The sequence below is a fragment of the Urocitellus parryii genome, unplaced genomic scaffold (assembly GCF_045843805.1).
Source record: "Urocitellus parryii isolate mUroPar1 unplaced genomic scaffold, mUroPar1.hap1 Scaffold_216, whole genome shotgun sequence".
Classification (NCBI taxonomy): Eukaryota; Metazoa; Chordata; class Mammalia; order Rodentia; family Sciuridae; genus Urocitellus; species Urocitellus parryii.
Genome location: NW_027552348.1, coordinates 195,096 through 217,632, shown reverse-complemented (window position 1 = coordinate 217,632; position 22,537 = coordinate 195,096). Strand labels below are relative to the sequence as shown.

Here is a 22,537-nt window from a genome sequence, read left to right as displayed (position 1 = left end):
ATCTAAGCAGTATAGAGCAGTGAAGTCCTGAAAAAGGAGAGCAGGTTCCTTGTCTTAGAAGGAGAACACAACAGAAACAGAGAACAGATAAAGATGCGGTGAACACTTATTGAATGCTTACTGTGTGCTAAGCATTGTGTGACGTGCACTTTTTCCAGTTGTTTCAGAAGAAGAATAACAAAAAAATGAGATAGACGTTGTCTTTACCTCCATCTTAAGAAATTTTCCAAACATCAGATTCATGACTCTAATCCGAGCACTCTTTAACTTCCAACTACATGCTCTTAGTTACTATAATAAAGTGGTTTTCATTTAAAAAATGGGTAGTTCCTTAAAGACACGTTGTGAGTGAGCAGTAGCGAGGGAAGCCAGGAGACATAGTCCAAGGAGTGGACGAGTGAAGGGTCCCAGTATGGACTGAGCCTCATCATAAATACTTGGCTTTCTTCTGTTTTGGGTACTAAATGCCAAAGCCATTTGGCTTGGTTTTATATATATATATATACACATACATATATATATATGTACACCAAGGTTAAATATAAATATAACAGTTATGGTTTTGCTTAGTTTTTGTCATAGTTTTTATCTTGGATATTTTCAAGCTAAAGTTTCCAAGTTACAGAATAGGCAATATAGAGATAACTAACCAAATCTAAAAGGGCAAAATGAAAATGAAGTCCCATGATGTGGATCCCAATTGGTTCAGAATTCCTAAGAGATAGTACTTAGGGAGGTGGAGAGTTGCAAGTAGCAAATGAAAGCCAGGTAACACTATCTAAGATTCTGGTTCCAATAGCCGTAGGAAATAGGCTGAGTATATCCCCTAGGTGGAGCAAGAGGGCAGGATGGGGAGTGCCGCAGGACTATCCAGGGAGATTGAAATTGAGAAAGGGCTTTTGGGTCTGGTGATCAGGGTGGTTATGGTTTTGCCAAAGTGGGTCCCATAAAGCACTGTAGTAGCAAAGCGGCTTGGCAAGGACAGGTGGCAGCTCATGGTGAGATGAGGTATTCAGTGGCACCTTTTCTTTATAAGAGTTTGGCAGTGGGAGAGGTAAGAAGGTAGCCAACAGGGTCTCTGACTTCTCTGGGGACTGCTGGAAGTGCCTGTAAAAATTGCTGGTGAGAAGTGCTATAGAAGATGCTGGGAATCATTTTATCTGCCCCCACTCCTCAAAAAAATTGGAGGCCAAAAAATTTTTTTGGTATTGTAAATAATTGTCAAAGTCAACATCTCTGATCATCATTTATCACCTCTCTGCTTATTCCTCATCCAACTCCAAAACAGCCTGGCAGGTGTCATTTGTGATGGAAGAGAAGAAAGTCCATCAGGGAAAGAATTACCTGGTGTCATTTAGACACTTAGCAAGTCACACATCCTCATCTGTGTTTTCATGAGAACTAACTGGATCTCTCATTTTCTTCATTCAAGTTGAGTGACATACTGAAATTTGGCTTGGATAAACTGCTGTCTTCTGAGGGGAGCATCCTGGAGGACGTAGACCTGGAGTCCATCCTGGGAGAGACAGAGAACAGCCAGTGGGCCTCTGATGCCCTGCCTGCAGCTGGAGGAGGGATCAGAGAGCGGGAGGAAGGAAGTGAGTTGGGGTTAGGTGAGCCAGTGACTCCATCACCTCAAGCTAGGGTGTGAGTGAGATGCGTCCCCACGGGTAGTCCTGTGTCCTGCTCTGGCACCTCTCTTTCCTACCCAGCCCTATAGTCATCTGTTGACATTCTTAAGGCTTCCTGGTCCAAGAACTGCCAGAGTAATCCTTGTTCCCTTGAAGCTGGACTTTGAATCCAAGTGATGATATTAATGTTTATGGTCCTGTCAGTCTCAAGGATTAAATTTGAACCTTTTCTCTCTTGACACAGACTTCTTCTCTGGAGTTTATTTGGTAAACCTGCTATCTTTATGATGGTGCTTTGCACAGTGATACCTCTTCTCAATAGTAGAATGTTTTTTAAATTGCAAATGATATTTATGGACATTTATTGTGTTCATCAACAGTGCTGACTATGTCATGTGCTTTAGGTCTTTTAAGACCCATGAGGTGGGGGGCTGGGGTGGTGGGTCAGCGGTAGAGCACTCACCTCACACGTGCAAGGGCCTGGGTTCAATCCTCAGCACCACATAAAAACAGAAGTAAAAATGAAGGCATTGTGTCCAACTTCAACTAAAAAAATACATATTAAAAAAAAAGACCCATGAGGTGTAGGAGATCATTTTGTCTTCCTTTTTCTTTTTTCCCAGATTTGGTGTCTGTCTGTCTGTCTCTCTCTCTCTCTCTCTCTCTCTCTCTCTCTCTCTCTCTCTCTATATATATATATATATATATATATATATATATATATATATATATATTTATATATTTTTTTTTTTTAGTTGTAGATAGACAGCATGCCCTTATTTTATTTTTTTAATGTGGTGGCTAAGGATCGAGCCCAGTGCCTCACACATGCTGAGCAAGCACTCTGCCACTGAACTACAGCCCTAGCCCCACTATTTATCTTTTTGTCCGTTTTCTGTTCTGAAATATTTGAATTTCAGACTTGAAAGGAGTTTTGTTTTGTTTTGTTTTTTTCCTCATGATTATTTTTAAAATGACTGTTTTCCTGTATCAGCAATAGGGAGTCAATCTGGGCTGGTGTGAGAGGGTTTTACTGACCTTTTTTAGAATTTTTTATTCATATATGACAGCAGAATGCATTGTAATTCTTATTATACATATAGAGCACAATTTTTCATATCTCTGATTGTATACACAGTATATTCACACCCAGTTCCTGTATTCATACCTGTACTTTGGATAATAATTATCACATTCCACCATCTTTAATAACCTCATGCCTCCTCCCTTCCCCTCCAACCCCTCTGCCCTATCTAGAGCTTGTTGTTCCTCCCATCTCCCACTCTCTATCCCACTATGAATCAGCCTCCTTATATCAAAGAAAACATTCAGCATTTGGTTTTTTGGGATTGGCTAACTTAGCATTATCTTTTCTAATTCCATCCATTTACCTACAAATGCTATGATTTTATTTTCTTTTATTGCTGAATAATATTCCATTGTATGTGTGTGTGTACACACACACACACCACAGTTTTTAATCCATTCATCTATTGAAGGGCATCTAGGTTGGTCCCACAGTTTAGCTATTGTGAATTGTGCTGCTGTAAACATTGATGCAGCTGTGTCCTGTAGTATGCTGTTTTTAAGTCCTTTGGGTATAGATTGAGGAGAGGGACAGCTGGGTCAGATGGTGGTTCCACTCCCAATTTTCCAAGTAATCTCCATACTGCTTTCCATATTGGCTGCACCAATTTGCAGTCCTATCAGCAGTGTATGAGTGTGCCTTTTTCTCCCACATCCTCGCCAACACTTATTGTGGTTTGTATCCATAATAGCTGCCATTCTGATGAGTGAGATGAAATCTTAGAGTGGTTTTGATTTGCATTTCTCTAATTGCTAGTAATGATGAACATTTTTTCATGTATTTGTTGACTGATTGTATATTATTTTCTGAGAAGTGTCTGTTCAGGTCCTTGGCCTATTTATTGATTGGGTTATTTGTTTTTTTTTTTTTTTTGGTGTTTAGCTTTTGAGGTTCTTTATATACCTAGAGATTAGTGCTATATCTGATGTGTGAGGGGTAAAGATTTGCTCCCAAGATGTAGGCTTGCTATTCACCTCACAGATTTGCTTCTTTTGCAGAGAAGAAAGAAACTTTTTAGTTTGAGTCCATCCCATTTATTGATTCTTGATTTTAATTCTGGCACCAAAAGAGTCTTATTAAGGAAGTTGGAGCCTAATCCCACATGATGGAGATTAGGGTCTACTTTTTCTTCTATTAAACGCAGAGTCTCTGGTTTTATTCCCAGGTCCTTGATCCATTTTGAGTTGAGTTTTGTGCATGGTGAGAGATAGGGATTTAATTTCATTTTGTTGCATATGGATTTCCAGTTCTCCCAGCACCATTTGTTGAAGATGCTATCTTTTCTCTAGTGCATGTTTTTGGTACCTTTGTCTAACATAAGATAATTGTAGTTTTGTGGGTTAGTCTCTGTATCCTCTCTCTGTTCTGTACCATTGGTCTACCAGTCTGTTTTGGTGCCAATACCATGCTGTTTTTGTTACTGTTGCTCTGTAGTATAGTTTAAGGTCTGGTATAGTGATGCCACCTGCTTCACTCTTCCTGATAAGGATTGCTTTAGCTATTCTGGGTCTCTTATTTTTCCAGATGAATTTCATGATTGTTTTTCTATTTATATGAGGAATGTCATTGGGATTTTGATTGGAATTGCATTAAATCTGTATAGCGCTTTTAGAAGTGTGGTCATTTTGATAATATTAATTCTGCCTATCCAAGAGCAAGGTAAATCTTTCTATCTTCTAAGGTCTTTTTTTGATTTCTTTCTTTAAGGTTCTGTAATTTTCACTATATAGATCTTTCACCCTTACTGAGCTTCTTAATTCAAGAGTTCTTTCTAGCCTGGCACAGTGGTGCACACCTGTAATCCTGGTGACTCCAGAAGCTGAGGATCATGAGTTCAAAGCCAGCCTCAGCAAAAGCGAGGCACTCAGTGAGAACCTGTCTCTATTAAATACAAAATAGGGCTGAGGTGGCTCAGTGGTTCATGCCTCTGAGTTCAATTCCCAGTACTAAAAAATAAATATTTAAAAATCTCTCTCCTCTCTCCTCTCCCCTCTCTCTCTCTCTCTCTCTCTCTCTCTCTCTCTCTCTCTCTTAAAAAAAAGACACAACTGATGTGACTATGTGTACAACCAGAGATATGAAAAATTGTGTGCCATATGTGTAATATGAATTATAATGCATTATCCTGTCATATATAACAAGTTAGGATTAAAAATAAATAAATTTTTTAAAAAGATAAAAAAAGTGGGAAAATCAGAAAGTAATATCGTTCCATGCTGTACATATCACTTCCCTTTCTCAAGTACAATCTGGCACAAAATGTGTTGAGAAGAGATTCCCCTCCAAAAAAACAAATCCACTGGGGCTGGGGATATAGCTTAGTTGGAAGAGTACTTGCCTCACACGCACAAGGCTCTGGGTTCAATCCCCAGCACCACCAGAAAAAAAAATCTGATATTATATCCAATGGCATGAACAAGATTTAAAAAGCCACATAACCATAATGAGAGCACAAAGCACACAAAAGGCTTTCTAGATTCCAATCTAGAAAAAAAAACAAACATATCCCAAGGGAGGAGAACAATGTTCTTGCAATTACTTTTCTCTAAGGAGTATCTTAGTATGGTGATGAATGACCTTTTTCCCCCCCAGCACTGAGGATTGAACTGAGGAGTGCTCTACCACTGAGCTACATCTGCAGTCATTTAATGTTTGTTTTGTTTTTGTTTTCCTTGAGACAGAGTCTCACCAAGTTGCCCAGGCTCTCCTGAAACTTACCATTCTCCTACTTGTCAACCTCCTGAGTAGCTAGGATTATAGGCATGCACTATTGTACTGGCTACAAATTATATGTTTTTAAATCAGGAAATTGTCATTTAGAGAATATTATTCCCATGAGTCCTTTCTATATAAATTAATATAGAGCAAGCTTCACACAACCAATTGAAGAGACATTATCGTTAATAGATTATCCTATATTGTAGTTAATTGTATGGAAAAGAAACAATGTAGCAAAAATGAAATCATAAAAACAAAGACATTTCACATAGTAATGTAGATTAAAATGTCATCCAACTATAAATTCCCTCAAAATGCATGGACCAAGATCCTACCCAAGATTGAGACTTGAGGAAGGACTGACTGTATCCTTTAAAGGCACAAACTCGTTTTTTCTTCTCTTTGGTACCCTGTGCCACACTGTAAAGAAGCCCAGGCTATCTTGCTAGAGGGAGAGTCCATTTGAAGAAAGCCCCTGACATTTGAAAGACCACATGGAAAGGGAGACTACATAAAGCCAACAGTCAGCACCTTAGTTCCAGACATACAAAGCCATCTCAGACCTTGTAGTCTAAATCAGGCGTTTGCTGTATGGGTGAGCCTAGGTGACACTGGAGCAGAACCTTGGTTAAAGTCTTGACTTACAAAATTATGAGAAATAAAATGGTTGTTTGTTTGGTAGTGGGGATTGAATTCAGAGGCTCTCGGCCACTGAGCCACATCCCGAGCCCTATTTTGTGTTTTATTTAGAGACAGGGTGTCACTGAGTTGCTTAGTGCCTCGCCATTACTGAGGCTGGCTTTGAACTCTCGATCCTCCTACCTCAGCCTCCTGAGCCACTGGAATTACAGGTGTGCACCACCACTCCTGGCAAATGGTTATTTTTTAAAGCCACTAAATTTTGGAATTTTAAAAAATATAGCAATAGATAACTAAAACACTGTTTATTGATGATTTGCAGGGCTTTTATTTAATGACCAGTTTTATTAAAGAATACCCCATTTATTTCTACTGTGATCAGCAAACAAACTGATATTCAATATTTAAAATTTTTTGAAACTGATTAGTTTGCCAAGAATATAACCTATCTTGCAAATTTTCATGAGGACTAGAAAAGAATATATATTCTGGAGTTGTTGGGCATTGTCAGTCAATGTCAATAAGGTTAAGGTGGTTGATAGTTTTGTTCAGACTCTTGTGTATCATTAGTGATTTTTTATACTGTTACTATCAGTTGTTAAAAGGCTGTTAAAAATTCAAAGTATGGATTTATCTCTTCAGTTTTGTCAGCTTTCATATATTTGGGGCATATAAATGTTTGGTTGTATGGTGTCATGTTTCTGTGTTCTTAAAAAACACATTATAGTATTATGAAATGTCTTTCTTATCTCTTATAAAACTCTTTATCTTGAATTTAAATTCATCTGATGTTAGTATAGCCTCTGCATTCTTCTTGGCTTACTATTAATGATGTATTTTTATTTAATGTAATTAAATAAAATTACATTAAATAAAAATTAAATTTTATTTAATTTATCCACTAGCTTTTAGCTGTATTGCTTTACATTATTGTTTTAGCAATGTTTCCAGGAATTATGAAATGCATTCTTTAATTTATCACAGTTTTCATAGTTTAAATTGTGATACTTTCTCACATTTCCCCAAGTCTTTTGTGCTTTGTCGTCATACATATTACAGCTGTATACCCTATGTTTTTTACCTTAGTCATGTTTCCAAGAAATTAAAAGAATAAATATGTATACATATTGCCTTTTATATTTACCTACATTTTACTATTTCTAGTACTTTTCATTTCTGTTTATGGTGCATTGTCTTTAAAAATATCTACCCCAAATTCTCCACATTCCTGTATCATGTTGCTTCTCTCATTATGAAGTAATATCTATTTTCCCACCCACTGAGTCTGGGCTGGTCTTTTGTCTTGTTTTAATGAACAAAATATATTTTTGGTGAAAGTGATTCCATGCCAATCCTAGACATAACACCCTGGGAAGGTGTATACATTCTACTATTATCCTCTAGAAATCTAATCAACAAATAAAAAATTTTAGAATGACTGAATGACTAAAAGCATTTGAAGAGATAAGCCTGACCCAACCAGTTGAGCTAGCAGACATGTAAACGAAGCTATTTTGTCAGTTCTACCTTTGGTTAAACAATTCCTGCTAAAGGAAACCACGTAAGCAGTAATAAATACCTAGAGCAAAGGACCCATCAGGTTATGTAAAGCCAAATCATAGAATAAGGAGAAATAACAAAGAATTTTTATATTAAACCATTAAGTTTATTACACAGTGAACTAAAGCACACAGTGCATCTGTTTCTACCTGATGGATCATCTCCTTTTATCCTGAAGAGGTTCTTTTAGCATTAATAGTAGAGATCTATTGGTATTGAATTTTCTTTTTATTTATTTGAAAAAGTCTATTCTGCTTTCAGTTTTGAAGAGTATTTATCCTGGATTAGCAGTTTTTGTCTTCTAGCACCTTAAACCTTTCCATTAACTTTAACCTCTCATTTCTGATAAGAAGTCAGCTATCATTTTAGTCATTTTTACCAATGTAAAACACACCACTTTTTTCTAATTGCCTTCAAGACCTTTTTCCTCCTAATTGATTATTTACAGTTGACTCTGATGCATCTAGGTGTGATTTGCTTTGTAACTAACCTTAGTATTCACTGAGTTTCCTAAATCTGTTAACATCTTTTTTGTTAATTTGGGATAATTTTAGCCATCGTTGTCTTAAATATTTTTTTCTGTACAATTTATGCGTCTATTCTTCTAGAAATCTAATTATATGTATGTTAGGTCACTTTGTACTGATAGTAACCAAGTCTCTATTTTTTTCTTTCTGATTTTTAGAACAGATAATTTTTATTGGTCTATCTCCAAGTTAACTTTTTGCTGTTTTTGCACTGTACAATCTGATGATAGATTTGTTTCATGAATTTTTCATTTCAAATACTATACTTTTTATTTCTTTTAAAAGAATTTTTTCATTTATATGTTGACACCCATATCTACTTATTCATTATGATTAAGCTTTTCTTTAACTCCTTGAAATTAGTTATTAAAACTATTTAAATTTTTTTTCGGCTAATCCTAACATCTGGGTCAGCTCATGGAACTTTTTTTATATGTGATATTTTCTCTTGTGGTTCTCATTTTTCTATCTTCTTTGCATTCTGGCAAAATTTAATGATATTCTACATGCCTATAATCCCAGTGACTCAGGAGGCTAAGGCGGGAGGATCAAAGCTAGCCTCTGCAACTAAGGGATGCACTTAGCAACTCAGTGAGACCCTGTATCTAAATAAAATGCAAAAAAGTGCTGAGGTTGTGGCTCAATGGTTAAGCACCCCTGGGTTCAATCCCTGGTACCAAAAAAAATTTTTTTAATTATATTCTGGTCATTTATAGATGATACATCATAGGAAGTCTGGATTATGTTGTCTTCCTATAAAGGATATTCTGTTTTATTTGTCATGCAGGCTAATTACTGGTGAATTGTTTTGATCATATTAGATTTGGTATTACTATTATTATTATTATTTGGTTCCAGAGATTGAACTCAGGGTACTCAATTACTGAGCCACATCCCCAGACCTATTTTGTATTTTATTGAGAGACAGGGTCTTGCTGAGCTGCTTTAGCACCTCGATTTACTAAGGCTGGCTTTGAGCTCGTGATCCTCTTGCTTCATGCACCTGAGTCACTGGGATTATAGGCATATTCCACCGCGCCTCACTAGGTTTGGTATTTTTCTTTATTTCCATATTTCATGGTGCATTATACTTGTACATAATGGTGGGATTTGTTGTTATGTTTGCATGCATATGTACAATACAGTGATAAAACTTGGCCAATATCGTTCTCGAGTATTTCTCTTTTACCTGCTTTCCTCTCTCCCCTGATCCCTTTCCTCTACTGATCTCCCTTTGATTGTCGTCAGATTCCTTTCACACACACACACCTTTCTTTTTCTTTTTCCTTTCTGGCTGCCACATACATTTTCAGCATGAATCAATTTTGGTTTCAAATTTAGGTCTACCTTTTTCCCTTTACTCTTTTGTGTGTGGTTCTTTTTGCTAAGGCTTATTTCTGAACTCTTAATTAAGTACCTGATATATTAGTGAAGCTGCTGCAACCTGACTCTGCTGGAAACCTAATTTCTTCCAACATTGCCATTTAGCATCATCTTCAGTCTCCTTTATAGCAGTCAAACTCTGCTAAGCCTTAAAGAGTCTCATCTGGTACATTCATATGAAAAATGAATTTCCTCCAGGCTTTTAGTATTCTCTCTCTAACACACACACACAATCACATTGCACCCACCATAAATAGCTCAGACATTCTTGTCCACAAAATTCCAACCACTATGATAATCTTGCACTTTGATAATTTTCTCCTTAACTCAGTATGACCTCCATCTTACTTGAGCTTCATCTCCCTAATTGTGTTTTGTGCACCAGGCCTACAGTCATGTCTGAAATTAATACCTGAAAATGTTTAGTTTTCCTAGTTTTATACACTTTTGTGTCAGGAAAACAAATCCAGTACAGTAGATCTATAACAGTTTCAAGTAAAAGTACTAAATTACTTATATCCTTGCCCATCAATAGTGGTAGAGGCACTTAGGTGAACTTACATAGAAACTGCAACATCTTACATACTCAACAACAATTTCATTGCCCATGGAACCCAAAATTAATTGAAAGAGTAAACCCCAAAATGGATATCTGAAAAATAAACTGGTCAAAATTAGTAAGGCAATCAGACTTAAATAATCATATATTTTACCAATAGCACTAGCTTAAAAGTATGGGTCTACAATAACTAGAAAAATACAAGTTAATGGCTAGAGTCATAAAAGTTTCTATTATGATAGGCAGTCTCTTATGATGCTTTAATATTATATGATAGTTGTGAAATGATTACAAACTAATAATGAACATAATCTATTTGCAGATTACAATTTTCTTCCCTGTATTATCTACAAAGTTTAGATACACCTCAAAATGCCCTGGAAAAGAAATTTCTTAAGTCTCATCAAAATGAACTGCCAGGTTTTTTTCCTACATTTGACATGACACAGTGCCAAGATTTCTAGTCCTGAATACACACTTTCTATAGGGGAGGGACATTTATCTTGGCAATTAATAGATCATTTATCTCATTTCATACAGCCAATTTTAGTCGTAAGAAAAGAAATGTTTATGTATTTATTCTGCTGACTTTAATCTATAATCTAATCAGGGATCAACAAACTTTTCCTGAAAAGAGACTGATAATAAATATATTAGACTTTGTAGGCAAGTCTTCATTACCACTCAAGTGCCAATGTAGCACAAAAACAGCCTAGACTGTGGGTAAATAATATAAGCTTCTGTATTCTAATAAAACTTTGTTTACAAACGCAAGTGTTATTGTTGGACACCGTGAAAGAAAGAAAGAAAGGAGGGAGGGAGGAAGGGAGGGAGAGAGAAGGTGTGGGGAAAGAATGAAAGAAAGAAAGAAAGAGAAAAAAGGAATAAAGAGAACAATTTAAAAAAAAACAGTGTCAGGCTGACAGGTATGATTTGCTCATCACTGTTCCAGAGTATTAATGTTTATGCTCACAATAGATGTTTGGCTAGGCTGCATACATACATACATACATATATACATGAAAGCAATTTTGTTCTTTTGTTTGCTTTCTTTTATTTTTTCCATTTTTTTGTTGATACATTATAGTCGTAAATCATGGCAGTATTTGTCGTAACATATTTCCACATGCACAATATAACACTATAGTTTGGCCAATATCATTCCCCAGTATTTTCCATTCACTCCTCCCTCTCCTGGTCCCTTTCCTACACTCTACTGATCTCCTTTTGATTTTCACTTTTCTTTCCCTTTTTCCTCTCTTGCTTCCACATCCGAGAGAAAACATATGCTCCCTTGATTTTATGAGTTTAGCTTATTTTGTGTAACAGAATGTTCTAAAGTTTCATCCGTTTTCCAGCAAATGACATAATTCACATTTATGGCTGAATAAAGCTCCATTGTGTGTATATGCCACATTTTCTTTATTTATTCATCCTTGATAAGCACCTAGTTTGGTTCCAAAGTTTGGCAACTGTGAATTGTGCTGCTATAAACATGGGTATGCATATACTACTCTAGTATTATGACTTTAATTCTTTAGGATAAACATTGAGTAGTTGTATACCTGGGTTATATGGTGGTTTCCTGCCTAGTCATTTGAGGAACCTCCATACTGATTTCAATAGTGGTTATATTCATTTACAATCCTATCAACAGAGAAAAAAGTGTCCCTTCTCCACATTCTCTCTAGCATTTATTATTGTTCATATTCTTTTTTTAAGTAGTTGGACACAATACCTTTATTTTTATTTATTTATTTTTAATGTGGTGCTGAGGATCGAACCCAGGGCCTTGCACGTGCTAGACAAGCAATCTGCTGTTGAGCCACAACCCCAGCCCCATATCATTCATATTTTTGATGGCTGCTATTCTGACTAGAGTGAGATGAAAGCTCACTGTAGTTTTGATTTGCATTTCCCTAATTGCTATTGATGTTGAACATTTTCATAGATTTGTTGTCCATTTTTATTTCTTCTTTTGAGAAGTATCTGTTTAATTCATTTGCCCAATTAAGCTAGGATATTTGAGGTTTTGGTGTTAAGTTTTTTAAAGTTTCTTATATAGTCTGGATATTAATCCTGTGTCAAAAGAGTAGTTAGCAGGGCTGGGGATGTGGCTCAAGCGGTAGCACGCTCGCCTTGCATGCATGCAGTCCAGGTTCGATCCTCAGTACCACATTACAAACAAAGATGTTGTGTCCACCGAAAACTAAAAAATAAATATTAAAAAATTCTCTCTCGCTTTCTTTAAAAAAAGAAAAAAAGAGTAGTTAGCAAATATATTTTCTCCCATTCCATAGGTTCTTTCTTCATGTTACCAATTGTTTCCTTTGTGTGCAGAAGCTTTTTAATTTGATGCCATTCTGTTTATTAACTTTTGTCATTATTTTCTGAGCTTTAGGAGTTCTAATAAGAAAGTCATTGCCTGTACCTATATGCTGGAGTCTCAAACCTATATTTTCTTCCAAGGATTTGCATAGTTTCTGGTCTAATTCCTGGGCTTTTGATCTCTTTCAAGTTTGTACAGGGTCTAGTCTTATTTGTCTACATATGGGTAATCAATTTTTCTGGCACCATTTGTTTAAAGCCTGTCTTTTCTCCCAATGTGTTTTTGGCATCTTTGTCAAGAATCAGATGACTGTTAACTGTGTTGGATCTTTTTCCGTGTCTTCTCTTCTTTCCCATTGGTCTATGTATCTGGTTTTATGACAGAGCCATGCAGTGGTTATTTCAATAGCTTTGTAGTATAATTTGAAGTCAGGTATTGTGATGATGCCTCCAGCTTGCTTTATTGACTTAGAATTGTTTTGGCTATTCTGAATATTTCATTCTTCCAAATGGATTTCAGGACTGTTTTTTCTACTTCTGGAAAAATGATATTTATTATTATTATTATTATTATTATTATTTTAAATTTATATGACAACAGAATGCATTACAATTCATATTACATATATAGAGCACAATTTTTCATATCTCTCGTTGTATACAAAGTATATTCACACCAATTTGTGGGTATTTTGATGGGAATTGCATCAAATCTGTATGTTGCTCATAAAACCAATTTCAAACATATACAATCATATTAGTAGTGATTTTAGTGTCCAAAAAGAGATCTACTAAACAGTAATTACTGGGCTGGTTTGGTGACTTGTAGTCCTAACTACTCAGAAGGCCAAGCCAGGAGGATTGCTTGAGTCCAGGAGTTGGAGATCAGGTTAGGCGACATAGCAAGACCCCCATCTTAAAAATAATAATAATTACTGATGTCAAAACACATCTCAATCATTATGATAGTCACTAACTCTTCATTGTTTTCCTTGAAACTCTAATATACAATTAGTGAATGTCAATTTAGGACTAATTGGGCTGTTTTATAGAGGAGAAAGCTGATTATAATAGTAAATGAAATCAGCTATCATGAACTGATTTGTGTTTATTTAATTACAATTATCATGCTGATGACTCTAATATGTAAAGTCTCCACCTATAGTTCCCTAGGTGCTAATTTTAAAAACGTGAGTTTTCACTAAAAATAAGAAAAGAAACCCCTCCATATGCATTTCAATAATTCAAATTGTATCATAATTTGACTATTAACACAATGCAACTAGTTCAGATTTAAATTCAAGATTACACAGTGCAAAAGAGGGAATAGTCTTGGAAAGGAAAGTAGAAAAATGTAAGATCCCTCTTAGAGGTCAGAAAAAATAAATTCAAAAATGTGATTTTTTTAAAGGTAGTGTTAACTTGAAGTGGAAAACAAAAAGCAAAAAAACCTTTGAAGCAAATTCAGTTGTGTTTACAAGGGCCTTTGAGTTTCTTTGATGTTTTAGTGATTCTGGTTTTTAAAATGTTGATTTGTGGAGGATGGGCACAGGGGATTGAATCTAGGTGCTTAACCACTGATCCACATCACCAGCCCTTTTTTACATTTTTTTTATTTTGAGATAGGAAATCCATAAATTACTTAAGGCCTTGCTAAATTGCTGATGGTGAGTTTGAACTCAAGATCCTCCTGCCTCAGCCTCCAGAGCCACTGGGATTACAGTGTGCATCATGAAGCCCAGCCTTAAATGTTGATTTTATAATCCTTTCTTTTTAGCTGATAAGAGAAATTACAAAATACAGAATACTTGCAAACTACAAAATATAGGATACTTACAACTAAAGGTGCTTTGTTAAATGATCAGAGTTTAACTAACATTTCAAGCAGTGACTCTCAAACTGGGAGAGTGATACTAGTCTTTTCAAGAGAAGTTTAGAAATGCCTGGGGGCATTTTGTTGTTGTTTCACCATGACTGAGGAAACTACTAACATTTTTTGGCCAGGCCCATAGATAGTATATAACCTTCAGCTAGTAGGAATAGTCCAAACCAAAGTACCAATAGAGTTCTATCAAGAAACCCTGGTGCAAAGAAGTAATCTAACAAGGAAAACACAGTTGCAGTTAAGTAAGAGAACAGAGCAGGTGCCGGGTGCAGTGCTTCATGCCTGTAATCCCAGTGGCTCTGGAGGCTGAGGCAGGAGGATCGTGAGTTCAAAGCCAGCCTCAGCAAAAGTAAGGCCCTAAACAATTCAGTGAGACCTTATCTCTAAATAAAATACAAAATAGGGCTGGAGATGTGATTCAGTGGTCTAGAGCCCTTGAGTTCAATCCCTGTTACCAAAGAAAAATAGACCACCCAAGTGATTTGTTTGTACCAGTAGGTCTACCTAAAACGAAAAGGGATTTTATGCAGTCAAATTGTTTTATTATCCATTTAAATATAATTCTTTATTTCTTTATGTTTGTCAAGAAGTAAATATATTTAAGATAACAATGAAAAATAATAAAAGAATGACAAGTGTAGGAACCTAATGATGACTTACACTTTTTGATTACAGACTTGACATTCATCTGAAATGACAATGCAATCCCTAGCTACTGCAACAGAAATCCTAACCTCTGGGTGAAAAAAAAGAGGGATGTTGAGATACCTTCAATCATCTTTTCTCACTTCTGAGTAAGTACCAAGAGAGGTTGGCCAAAAATATTTTAAAACCTAAAACATGCTATTAAACTTGGCTTTTCTTTAAAATAAGTGCAAGTATATGATATGGCCTAGTGTTAATTTACAATCCCTACTTTCTTATGCTTTGACTGTCTTTAAATGTGCCCAGTTTGAACTGAGATGTGCCATAAGTCAGATATCAAAGACTTATTATGAAGAATGTAAAATAACAGTTATATTTTTATTATGATTACAAGTTAAAAGGATGTCATTTTGAATATATTGAATTATGTAAAATGTATTATTAAATGAAGCTCATCTGTCTTACTTTTTAAAATATGACTTCTAGAAAATTTAATTTACATGTAGAGTTAATATTATATTTCTATTGGTGGTTCTAAGGGATCAGTGAGAAATAAGAGAAAGATCATGTTCAGATTCTCTATTTCATCATTTGCGTTTGATGTCATTCACTGATCCTCCTTATGTATTCCAAACCATTTCAAATTTCATTTGGATTTGGGTAAGACTGAGCTTTCATGCTAATCACAGAGAACTTACTTTCCCATATATATTTGTTCAGTGTCCCCCACTGAGTATAGTCTTCATAATAGTGTTTATGGTCCTGTTTCTAATTTTATACTGCATGCATCAGTTAAAATGCTGAAGATTCAGGAGGGTTTGCTTTGCTTCAGTGTATGCTCTGGTAGACTATATGTTATCCCGAAGAACATATTTTCTCCTCCACTCTCCCTGTCTCCTCCAAGAGGTGCTTGTGATCTTCCAAGCACACTTTTGGAGGATGTTATCAGCCTTACTTTGTTTCAGTGAGAAGAGAACAGTTTCCAGAGTATGCACTATCTAAAAATGTCTTCTTAGTGATGAAAGCATTTATTGCCAAGACTTTTGTTGCTTTGTCAATTGTCTATATTGGCTGTAACCGCCAGGATTTTGCTGTTTAATTATTTAAACCACATAAATGGGCAATCTTTCATATATTATCTCATTTTCTTCTTAAAAAGTGAATTATAAAATTTTAACTTTGACCCCATATTTGTATAGATGAAATATCTGAGACTCAGAAAAGTTAATGATTTCCCTATAGTCACACAATTAGACTTCTGACTCTTACTACAATCTTTTTGGCTATATTCCTTACTTCTGCTGCTGTTCTAGTAAGGAAGTAATTTATATTTCTGAAAACTAAATGTATAAAGCCCAACAGTGCACTGTGGAAATTGAGATGTGCAGGCCACAAGTCCCCAACATCTGTTCTGCATTTATTTCAACACACCAAATATTTGACCTCCGTGAAAAGAATGCCAAGGTAAATTAGGCAGAACCAGAAACAGGAACTCATATATGCCATATATTAGTGGCAATTTCAGATGTTTGAGTTTCTTTCTTTGTACAGTTGAAAGTGGAATAATATTTCAGGGCTAGACAAACAGTAGATGCTGGCAGAAGACCTTGCCTTGTATATGACTCACTTCCATTAGTACAGTACACTTCAACATGACTTTTTAATTGTGGGGAGTGCCTCAGCCCTACTGGTCATGCCCAGCCTAAACCTCCATCTTCCCTGGATTTAAGGGCAAGATACTTGTTTAAATTCCACTTAAGTTATATGATCCCTTTACTTAAAGTCTAATATTTTCTGCATTTTTATTCTATTAAGTCTAAATCCTTATGCTTGATTTTCAAGGAATTTCATAATCTGACCTAAGCACACAAATATGTCATCCTTTATAGAATCCTTTCCTCTTAGCAAAATGAGGTGTCCTTACTGTCCTTTAAACATACTTCTTTCTGCTGAGTCTTTCTTATGCTGTTTAATTCACTTGCCTTTTATTCTCTTTTTAGAATCTGAATCCTATGTACTTATCCAGGTCTAGCTCAAATCCCAAGACTCATCTCTTACTTTTAACTCTTTAGTGTTTACAATTTGTACCAAAATACATTTTAGCATTTATTTTGTGGCAGGGTAGTGCCCTTTCCACCCCCCCACTACACTAACTTTTACCAAGGAGGAAACTGGTGTTACCAAGAAAGACCTGTTTATTTTTTTAGGAGTTCCCACTCTCGGGATTATAATGAGGATCTAGAGTCACCTCCACCCTTGGAGATAGATCCCAGATTGGGGTCCTTCGGCACAGGTGTAAAGGTTGATCCATTGCCTAAACCTCTTACACTGGCACAGAAGATGATGTACACACACACACACATACACACACGCGCCAAAACTCGAAGGAAGGAAGGGAGGGAGGGAGGGAGACCCTTTGAAATCCATTGAGAAATGATACTGTTCTGGTCAACCTGACAGAAAATGGGTATTTGTTGTCATTTTCTGACTTACCATATTGTGACCAAGCATAGTGCTTTTATTTTTATTATTTTTTTTTACTAAGACCTTTACTAGGATTCACCTGGTTTATAACTTTCTACCTTTAAATATAACTGAATCTGCTGGAAGGTGGTGGCAGAGTCTGTAATCCCAGATATTCAGGAGGCTGAGGCTGGAGGATCACAAGTTTGAGGTAAATGTGGGGAACTGAGCCAGACTCTGTTTCAAAATAAAAACTAAACTGGTGGCACACACCTGTAATCCCATCAGCTCAGAATGGTGAAACAGGAGAATTGGGATTTCAAAGCCAACCTTAGCAACTTAACGAGGCCCTGAGTAACTCAGTGGGACCTATCTCTAAATAAAATACAAAAGAGGGCTGGGGATGTGGCTCAGTGGTTGAGTTCCCAAGAGTTCCATCTCTGATAGCAAAAAAAAAAATTAATAATAAATGAATAAATAAAATGGGCTAGGGAGTAGCTCAGCAGTAGAGCACCCCTGGATATTTGTACTAGGGAGTACAAAAAAAAAAAAAGAATTTTCAATGCATATTACTTTTTGTCTAGTTTATTTCATTCAGAATCTCCCTGTTTTTGCTATTATCAATAGTTCTTTATTCTTGCTAAGTATGTTTCCAAAATTTATTATCTATTTTCCTATTGATATACATTGGGGATTTTTTTTAAGTAAACCAGGTTATATTTATACAGTGGAAAATTATTAAGCAATGAAAATAAGAAGTACATTCACATTCAACAACTTGGATAAATCTTATAAAAATACATATGGAGCTAAAAAAAGCCACATACCAAAGATCACATGTGTATGATTACAGTGTATAAAGTAACAAAACAGGCAAAACTAACCCTTGTTATTAGAAGTTAAAATAGTGCCTAACTCTGGGGGAGCGGAGGGAATAATTAGGGGAGCAATAAGAAAGGGCTCATGAAGGTGCATTTGATGTCCAGTTTCTTGACCTGGGTTAGGGTTCAGTGGATATGTTTACTTTGTGATAATTCATTGTGCTATACGTGATTTTCTTTTGTCTGTTATATTTAATAAAAGAGAAGCTCTATTAACAGTAAAAAAAATCAGTCTCTACATTCATGTAAAAGTTAGTAATCAAATGCCTACTATATGGTTAATATGAGTATAAGGGTTCTGAGGCATGTAAGACAGACATGTTCCCACAGTCCAACATTGGGGATTTTTTGACTATTACAAATAAAACCACCATGAATAGTTGTGCACAAGTCTCAGTGTGGATGTATGCTTTTATTTCTCTGGAGTAAATATCTCGACAGATGTGATTTAACTTTTAAAGCAACTGCCAAACAGTTTTCTAACAGTTTGTGCCATTGTTTGTACTACATGTTATAGTCTGCAGTTCTAAGAGAGATACCATAGTCTTCATCTTTGTCAACATTTGTTATGATCAGTCTTAAATTTTGTCCATCCTACTGTATGTGTAATAACATTGCAGTTTTGATTTACATTTCAACTTACGTTGGATATCCTTTCATGTGCACATTCACCATATTTGTATCTACTTTGGTGAAGAAAAAAAAATCTTCTGCCCATCTTTTCAAATTGGGTGATTTTTCTTATTAATAAGTTGTAAGAATCATTTGTATATCCTAGATATCATTCCCTTGAGAGAGATATGTTTTGCCAATACTGTGTCCTAGTCTGTCAGCTTACCTTTCCATTTCCATAACAATGAATATAGAATAGACAAAGTTTGTTGTTGTTGTTTTTGGTACTGGGGATTGAACTCAGGGGCATACCACCACTGAGCCACATCCCCAGTCCTATTTAGTATTTTATTTAGACAGGGTCTCACTGAGTTGCTTAGTGCCTCACTTTTGCTGAGGCTGGCTTTGAACTTGCAATCCCCCTGTCTCAGCCTCTTGAGCAACTGGTATTACAGGTATGTACCACCACGCCCAGCATGAGACAAAGTTTTTAAGTCTGATTTATTTCTGAGAGGAGAGAGAAAAAAGAGAGCATGAGGCAGAGAGAGCTAGTTAATTTTAAAAGTCTCTGCCAAGCAGCTTTTTATATTTTCTTCCAGAAGTTGTATAGGTTTAGCTGTTACATTTAGGTCTGTAGTCTATTCCTACCAGTAGTGTGTGAGGGCTCCTATTGATCCACATCCTTGCCAACTTATTATTATCTTCTTGATTATAACCATCTTAATAGATGTGAAGTAGTATCTCACTGAGGTTGTACATTTCCCTAATGGTGCTGGGTATCCTTTCATTTGCTTATTTGCTTTTGCATATTTTCTTTGGAAAAATGTCTATTCTAATTTCTTGCCATTTTTTTTCATATTGAACAATAAGAATTGCTTGTATATTCTAGGTAGTTATATTCTAACTACATGAATTGTAAATATTTTCTTCTATGATTGTGTTTTCACTTTCTTCGATGGTAGCCTTTAAAAGTTTTAAATTTGATGAAGTTCATTACTTTATTATTTTTTTCTTTTCGTGCTTGGGCCTTTGGTGTCTTAACTACAAAGTCATTGTCTACTCCAAGATTTACCTATGCTTTCTTACATTTAGTTTTGGTATATATATATATATATATATATATGTGTGTGTGTGTGTGTGTGTGTGTGTGTGTGTGTGTGTGTGTGTGGTGTGTGGTCCATTTTGAGTTCTTACATTTATGTCTGTGGTCCATTTTCAGGTAATTTTTATGTGGGGTAGGGTTTAACTTAATTCTTTTGCATTAAAGACTACATCATTTTGAAATATATTTTCATTTGGAATGCAATTCTAGGATGTCAGTGTTTTTTTCTTTCAGAACTTGAAAATGTTGATGTACTGTTTTCTGCATGGTTCTTGAATGAATTTTGACATTTTACTTTCACTCCTTTGTACATAATGGTGTCTGTTTTCTGTAGATGCTTTTCAATTTTTAGCACTGGTTTTAAGCATTTAGTGTATATTTGTGTCATCTTTATCATTTTTCTTATTCATTGAGCTTTTTGAATCTGAGTGTTCATCAGATATAGAACATTTTTATTTATTATTTATTCAAATGTGTTTTTCTCACCTCTTTTAGGAACTACCATAACATACATATATATATGTTGGACTGGTTGAAGCTGTGCATACTGATGCTCTGTTCAGTTCAGTCTCTTTCTCCATGTTTGATTTTGGAGTCTTTATCACTGCATATTCAGTTTGCTGATATTGACTTCTTCAATGTCGAATTTGCTGTTAATCTCATTCAGTGTAATTTTCACCTTAGCCATTGTTTTATCTGATTTTATCTAATTTTATCTGTTTTATCTAATTCAGACATTTTTATATCTTCTTTTTCTCCTTTACATGCTTATTCTTTTCCATAGCATCTTGAACATATGGTATACAACTGTATTAATGTCCTTGTATAATAACTCTATCACAGTGTAATTAATGATCATTTCTATTAATTTTCTTTTCAACATGGGTTATATTTTCCTACCTCTTTGCATGCCTCATACATTTTTATTGGATTCCAAACATTGTGAATTTACCTTGTTGAGTACTGGATATTTTGTATTCGTTTAAATATTCTTGAGCTGTGTATAGCTTTTTTTTCTAAACTATCTTGGAAGCATTTTTATCTTTTTAAGATTCTGCTAGACTGGAGTTACCTTCAATCTTGGGCTAATTTTTCCCTTTTACTGACTATGTTACTTGATGCCCTTTTATTATAGATTTTCCATTCTAGCTGGTGATTACAAAAATTGATCTCCATGCCAACAATCACCACCACCTTCCATTCTGTTCTTTTCTGAAGGTTCTTTCTCTGGCCTTACATGTGTGCCCATTGTTACATAGCCACAGACTTCAGGGGAACCGTCCATAGATGTCTAGAGAGCTAGTGCATGTACACACTCTCCCTCCCTCTGCAATTCCCTACTCTCCCCTTTATTCTGCTCTGGGACTTCTAGCTGCATCTGTCTCTTCAGACTTTAAAATCCATCTCTTCAACTCAGGAGATTTTCTATTTGAGTTTCCCTTCTCTGGATGTGGCCTGAAAAAATTCTTTCCAGGGAGTAAATTGGGATAATCCTAGCACTCATCTCTCATGCTTAACTTTATCTTAGAGGTCACTCTTACGCTGCTTATTATCTAATATCTGAGAACTGTTGTTTGTATTTTGTCCACTTTTTTCCAATGTTTTATATGTGAGGGTAAATCTGTTGCCCCTCTTGGAGAGATTTAGTCTTCCATAAATGTTTAACACTATTTTCTGACTCATCATTTACAATAGATGAGGTTCTTCCTGGTAACAGCAGCGTTAGGCCTACTGAATGCTCCTAGGCAAGTGCCTTCACAAGTTTCCAATGGTATATGTTATTATGCTGCCAATTATTTGTTTCAGATATGTTTTTCTTGTCTCATTTAGATTGTACTCTGACATTAGGAACCCTTCATATCTTAGAATTTTATGTCCCCTCCACCCAAACTGGTCACATTTACCTTTAACCATTACTCATCCCTTACCCCGTAAGATTTCCCTTTGAGGTATTAAAGAATAATGCACTTGAGATTATTTATCTCCATGCCAACAATCACCACCACATTCTATCCTGTTCCTTTTCTGAAGGTTTTTAATATAACCTTATATTAAACATCATGTTAAACATCAATGCCACAAATTTAAATGCCATGAGTAAAAGTGAATGCTGATTCATCCACTAATTGTATGTATCCTGATAGAAAGAACTACCACTACCTTATTGTGGCCAGTTGAGAAATTTTCTTCTCATTATCCACCAGACTAGTTAATATGTCTTTAAGGCAATAAGTTTAAAAAATAATACTGATAAATCAAAGTATTGAAAACTCTACAGAATAAGAAGCTAGTTCTTCAGTAACTGGAAGCACTGACTATGCATATAAAAGTATATCTGATTATGAGTCAAGGTAAATATCAAGAAGATAATATGCAATTAGATCATTTTGCTATTCTGATTTTTCCACCAATGAATTATCATTAATTTCTATTCTACAATAAGAAAAATTCTACAACATACCATATTCTATAATAAGAAAAATAAGAAAAAATTAAAGCTAGTTTTAAAAGATCTAC

The 22,537-nt window shown here is 35.4% G+C and overlaps 1 pseudogene; it reads left to right on the top strand.

Annotated features, from left to right (window-relative positions):
- The window catches only part of LOC144251789 (transport and Golgi organization protein 1 homolog), an 86,102-nt pseudogene that overhangs the window by 27,407 nt on the left and 36,158 nt on the right, over positions 1–22,537 (top strand).